This window comes from Mirounga angustirostris, unplaced genomic scaffold (assembly GCF_029215605.1).
Source record: "Mirounga angustirostris isolate CCGP_5_RB_7025 unplaced genomic scaffold, mMirAng1.0.hap1 SCAF_2, whole genome shotgun sequence".
In the NCBI taxonomy this organism is placed as follows: Eukaryota; Metazoa; Chordata; class Mammalia; order Carnivora; family Phocidae; genus Mirounga; species Mirounga angustirostris.
Window position 1 is genome coordinate 134,645,469 of NW_026991710.1, and position 6,240 is coordinate 134,651,708.

Consider the following 6,240-nt stretch of genomic DNA (forward strand, 5'->3'; position numbering starts at 1 on the left):
TTGAGATGGATTTATGTGCATTACCCCAAGTTATGGACATTTGAACACCCAGGTACTGGGAACAGGAAAATTATTCGAAATAGAACTAACCCAATTGTACCAGAAATATGGGATGGATATCACTGGAACTGTGTAGTCATTCAGTCACACACAAGGATAATGATTGGTTTAGCTCTAACTGGTCATACTCCCAGGTATTTATTGGGTAAGCCCAAGTGATTATGAGGCACAAATCTTTGGCTGTGGCCTCCACTTGAGCTATTGGGCCTCTGCACCCTGGGTTTTCCCTGGGCACAGGGGAGAATCTACCTCATGGTAACAACAATTGTCAACCACCCTCTTTTCAAGGCCAGATGGGCATGCTGTATTTTCCACTGGTAAGATCGATGGCCTCCATGTCTGTTCCTTCCATTGGCTTGGAGGACATTACAGCACATATAGAAGCTCTTAACTAAATTCACTCAGCAAGCTTTAAATGATAGCCAACAAAGCCTATCCTTACTGAATACTGAAATGTCTCTTACAAGAAAAGCTGTTTTCCAAAATAGGATGGCTTTGGATATTATCATTGCCTCATGATAATGAGCACCTGTGCCGTCATCCAAACAGAATGTTATATGTTTCTGCTTGATGAGTCTGCTAATGTAGCATCTTTATTAAATCACATAAAGATACAAATGAATACCCTGAGTGATTTGACCCACAACCTAGAGGACTTAATAAAATCAGTGGTTCAGATCATGGGGCTCTTGACAGAAAAAACTGTTACTTATTTTGGAAATCTTTATCTTAATCTCTGTTTTCTGTTGCATATGTCTATACTGTTGCTGTGCCATCTGCCTCCAAGACAGCCGGTCACCCACCAAATAGGCCACCTCCATGTTAGTGAAACGCCTCATTGATCTCTCAGGGCACATTAGGAAGGGAGATGGGGGGGGGGTTGTCATATAAGATTGTAAGAGCCAGTCTCAAGAGATGAAGTGTTAGAGGAGGTCATTAAGAGAATGTGACTGCCAGTTGGCCCCGCAAGCTGGACCTGGGCAATCAGAGGCTCCCCACACCCTCCCATTTTTAGAATGTGAGTTCTAACTACCTTTCTGAGGCTAGAAACTGCCCCAAGGACTCAGCCTTGAGAGAGAAATGTGGTGTTGAGACCATTTAGGTGGATGTGCCATTGAACCCAGTTAAGGCCTCTGTGTATACTTTTAAGATTCTAGTGGGTAGATTGAGAGATCTTACCTTGCGACTGCTCAGAACAAGGCTCATGTGTAAGTTCTTTGCTTATTAAAACTGGCTCCTACCAATTTGGAGTGGTCTGCTTCTTTCTTCAGTCTTTCTTTGTCCTTTGTCTACGAGGGCCAGTTTGTGAACCAACAGGTTGGCAGCCAAATATGTTGGTGACGTTGGTGAATCAGGGACTACATTCTTTCTACTGACCCTTCTGTAGAGATAGTTGGTGATTTCAATGGACTGGGGCAAATTGACAATAAGCCACCTTTCCTGTTCAGCCATGATCTGCTGCTATCTTATGTCTTATAAACTCCCATACAGTCTTCACTATACTATTCCAAGAAAAAGGAAATGTGATACCTTCCCCTCCAAGTATTCTCCCTAATTCTGGCCTCGTTGACTTATTCTCATCCTTCAGGTCTCAGCTTAAATATTTCTCTCTCACAGAAGGTTTGTCAATTTTTCCTGCTTTCAAGTCTAAACCAGGTCCATAGACTGCTCAACATCCCAGTATTTTCTTTTTTTCACAGTCCTGCTGGAGGTTTGCTTATGCATATTTATATGTCTCCCCTAGATTATAAGCTCTATGAAGGAAGAGTGCACATCCATTTGACTTACCACTGTTTTCCTAACCTAGCACAATGCCTGGCACATAGCAGTGCTCAATAACATGCTGAATAAATGAAGAGTAGCTATATCTATGAGATTGTTGAACAGTTCCTGAGTGTAGTTACATATTTCACCACCTTAAGTACCTCTTTTGAAACACTCATCTGAATCCATTTTGCAATTATATCATTATGCTTTCTAAGAGGGAAACATACTGCCTGTCTTTAGCAGTGATATATGTTTCATGTTCAGTGCATATCAAAGGCTTTCCGAAGATTCTAAAATATGACATCAGGATAGAAGGTATTGTACTGAGAGTGTTATCAACATAGTAATTCCTGCAATAGATATTTGCTGACAAGTTCATCTTTTTAAACCATCCCTTTCATCTTATTATGTCCCTGCTCAAGGACATACAATGAGTTTCTCTTGGGCAATCATATTAAGTCATAACTCTGCAAGTGGGAGACTGGGTCAACTTCCCAGCTGCCTCACTTCTGTCTTTTAATAAATAAGGGGTGCAAGATCCAGAGAGGTCTAGAACTGGATAGTGGAGGGGCCGAGAAAGCTTGTCTTGTCTTCTTGGCTTCTCAGGTTGTCTATACTCTGATCCTGTTCTTCTGCCTAATTGTATTTTTTAACATATCCCCTATGTGCTGGCCAGTCTGGTTTCTTTCTTTCTTTCTTTCCTTTTTTTAATTTAATTTTATTATGTTATGTTAGTCACCATACATTACATCTTTAGTTTTTGATGTAGTGTTCCATGATTCATTGTTTGTGTATAACACCCAGTGCTCCATTCAATACGTGCCCTCCTTAATACCCATCACCAGGTTAACGAGTCCCCCCCCTTAAAACCCTCAGTTTGTTTCTCAGAGTCCATAGTCTCTCATGGTTTGTCTCCCCCTCCGATTTTCCCCCCTTTATTTTTCCCTTCTTACTATCTTCTTCTTTTTCTTTTTTTTTTTTTCAACATATAATGTATTATTTGTTTCAGAGGTACAGGTCTGTGATTCATCAGTCTTACACAATTCAAGCACTCACCATAGCACATACCCTCCACAATATCTATCACCAAGCCACCCATCCCTCCCACCCCCACCACTCCAGCAACCCTCAGTTTGTTTCCTGAAATTAACAATTCCTTGTATCAGTGAGATCATATGATACTTGTTGTTCTCTGATTGACTTATTTCGCTTAGCATAATACCCTCTAGTTCTATCCATGTCATTGCAAATGGCAAGATTTCAGGTTTTTTTTGATGGCTGCATAATATTCTATTGTGTGTATATACCACATCTTCTTTATCCATTCATCTGTTGATGGACATCTTGGCTCTTTCCATAGTTTGGCTGTTGTGGACATTGCTGCTATAAATATTGGGGTACACATACCCCTTCAGATCACTACATTCGTATCTTTGGGGTAAATACCCGGTAGTGCAATTGCTGGGTTGTAGGGTAGCTCTATTTTCAACTTTTTGAGGAACCTCCATATTGTTTTCCAGAGTGGCTGCACCGGCTTGCATTCCCACCAACAGTGTAGGAGCGTTCCCCTTTCTCCGCATCCCCGCCAACATCTGTCATTTCCTGACTTGTTAATTTTAGCCAATCTGACTGGTATGAGGTGGTATCTCATTGAGGTTTTGATTTGGATTTCCCTGATGCCAAGTGATGTTGAGCACTTTTTCATGTGTCTGTGGGCCATTTGGATGTCTTCTTTGCAGAAATGTCTGTTCATGTCTTTTGCCCATTTCTTGATTGGATCATTTGTTCTTTGGGTGTTGAATTTGATCAGTTCTTTATAGATTTTGGATACTAACGCTTTATCTGTTATGTCATTTGCAAATATCTTCTCCTATTCTGTCAGTTGTCTTTTGGTTTTGTTGACTGTTTCCTTTGCTGTGCAAAAGTTTTTATCTTGATGAAGACCCAGTAGTTCATTTTTGCCCTTGCTTCCCTTGCCTTTGGTGATGTGTTGAGGAAGAAGTTGCTGTGGCTGAGGTCGAAGAGGTTGCTGCCTGTGTTCTCTTCTAGGGTTTTGATGGATTCCTGTCTCACATTGAGTTCTTTCATCTATTTTGAGTCTATTTTTGTGTGTGGTGTAAGGAAATGGTCCAGTTTCATTCTTCTGCATGTGGCTGTCCAATTTTCCCATCACCATTTGTTGAAGAGACTATCTTTTTTCCATTGGACATTCTTTCCTGCTTTGTGGAAGATGAGTTGACCATAGAGCTGAGGGTCCATTTCTGGGCTCTCTATTCTGTTCCATTGATCTATGTGTCTGTTTTTGTGGCAGTACCATACTGTCTTGATGATGACAGCTTTGTAATAGAGCTGGAAGTCCAGAATTGTGATGCCACCAGCTTTGCTTTTCTTTTTCAACATTCCTCTGGCTATTTGGGGTCTTTTCTGGTTCCATACAAAGTTTAGGATTATTTGTTCCATTTCTTTGAAAAAAGTGGATGGTATTTTGATAGGGATTGCATTAAATGTGTAGATTGCTCTAGGTAGCATTGACATTTTTCACAATATTTGTTCTTCCAATCCATGAGCATGGAACATTTTTCCATTTCTTTGTGTCTCCCTCAATTTGAACTGCTGTAACGTGTTCACTGAAACAATTTGACCGGCATTAATGCTATATGTTCCTGCGTTTATATTAAAAATTCACACACAAATGACAATGGAAAACCTGCCAATACCTGATTTCTGTCCCCTATTTTTCCACTTGCAATCATATACTTAGGTACCTTTTGACTCCATGGAAAAAAAATATCTAGTGTTCAGAACTACCAATAACAGGAAGAAGATAATTTTTTTTTTTTTTTTTAAGAAATGAAATGTTTTCCATCATAGTGGATTCTTAAGCACGTTCTCCACGTATGCGGCGCGCTAGCTGGATGTCTTTTGGCATAATTGTGACACATTTGGCATGGATAGCACACAGGTTGGTGTTTTCAAAGAAGCCCACAAGATAGGCGACGCTTGCCTCCTGCAAAGCACCAATAGCTGTATTCTGGAATCCCAGATCTGTTTTGAAGTCCTGAGCAATTTCTCGCACCAGTCGCTGGAAAGGAAGTTTGCAGATCAGAAGTTCAGTGGACTTCTGATAACGTCTAATTGCACGGAGTGCCACAGTCCCAGGCCTATAACGACGAGGTTTCTTCACCCTTCCAGTAGAGGGCGCACTCTTGCGAGCGGCTTTTGTAGCCAGTTCTGCCTCGGTGCTTTATTCACCGGTCGATTTGCGGGCAGTCTGCTTTGTAGGAGCCATGGTACAGAAACCTCCTCACTTACCCCCCTTCTCCTTCGGCTGGAGCTCGGCGAGCTAGAGGTGGTGCTGGCGTTGGCGAGCGACGGCCGCGCGGCGGCGGCTGCAAACACCCAGTCTGGTTTCTTGACCGAAGAAATGTGCATATTGTTAATTGTGTGTTAGGCCTTCGTTATACTTGTGGTAACTTTCTGCTTGGGCTCCCTTTCTTGCTGCCATTATGAACTTCTTGAAGCAGAGCTCTGGCCATATCAGTACCTTGCTGGAAAGTGTGGACATGGTTTAATGCCCTGACTCCTTAGCCAGGTATGTTTGTTCTTCAGGGTCTGATCTTACAACTTTTCTGTTTTCTCTTAGTCCCTTTTGAACATTCTTTGCTCCAGCCTCGCCAAGCAAAAATGGTTCTCTGTCATGCATGTCCTATATCACATTATTCTAAAATATGGCTTCTCGGGCACCTCGGTGGCTCAGTCGGTTAAGTGACTGCCTTCCGCTCAGGTCATGATCCTGGAGTCCAGGGATGGAGCCCGGCATCGGGCTCCCTGCTCGGCAGGGAGTCTGCTTCTCCCTCTGACCTTCCCCCATCTCATGCTCTCTCTATCTCATTCTCTCTCTCAAATAAATAAGAAAAAAAAAAAAAAAAAAAATAAAATATGGCTTCTCGTTGATTCCCTATGTCAGGAATTCCTGGTCCGCCCCATTCTGTCTACTCTTTATTGTCCTTCCCATGTCCAAATCCTTCTCCTTTACAATGATCAGCACACTGAGTGGTTTTGGAGAGCTGATCCCCATCCGATTGTCTTTTTGGTTTGTTTCCTCCTGTCTTCCACCAAGCTTGAACTTATCATCTGTCCATCCAGATGTAGTTTCTCTAATCTGAAGTTTCATTGCATTTTCTCTGTTTATGCCATATTTTGTGGCATAGTTACACAGTTGTCTTATGTTCTCTATAAGAATGTAAACGTCTTTAGGGATCAGTATTTAATTCATATTTCTATCCTTTCCTATTGAGTGTCCTCTCGTACTTTGTACATAGCTGACATTCAATAAATACTTGTTGGATAAAAGCTGTTGAATGAATACTGGGCACACAAATATTTTAGTTTGTTACTTACTTTGGGCATATG

General features: G+C 41.6%; 1 pseudogene; it reads right to left on the reverse strand.

Annotated features, from left to right (window-relative positions):
- Positions 1-4,495: 4,495 nt before the first annotated feature.
- Positions 4,496-5,214, reverse strand: LOC123847495 (histone H3.3A-like; annotated as a pseudogene).
- Between the last annotated feature and the right edge of the window lie 1,026 nt (positions 5,215-6,240).